Below are 337 nucleotides of genomic sequence, written 5' to 3'. Positions count from 1 at the left end.
CCTCTGCTGTGGGGATGGGGGCGGAGGCAGGATAGCTAATTGCAGATCGGATTTGATATTGCCTAACATCCGTGATAAGGGACGGGGGGAGGATGAGGAGAAGCTCTGCTCTGAAGCGGCGGGGAGGAGAAGCGCGGCTCCGCCGTGCTCCGCGTCCCTCCGTTTCCAGCTCTCTCCCACAACGAGCGCTCGCAGCAAGAAACCCGAGAAAATTTCCCCCGGGCTTTCCGTGTCCGATCCAGCAGAAGGGACCCCTGAAAGCCTTCCCCGGCACCCAGGCAGGAGCGGGCAGGGACCCCGGGGGGTCCCCCACGGCCCCGGCCCGGGAGCCGCGGCG

This window comes from Pygoscelis adeliae, unplaced genomic scaffold (assembly GCF_000699105.1).
Source record: "Pygoscelis adeliae isolate BGI_AS28 unplaced genomic scaffold, ASM69910v1 Scaffold108, whole genome shotgun sequence".
Lineage (NCBI taxonomy): Eukaryota > Metazoa > Chordata > Aves > Sphenisciformes > Spheniscidae > Pygoscelis > Pygoscelis adeliae.
This window is presented reverse-complemented; position numbering follows the sequence as displayed.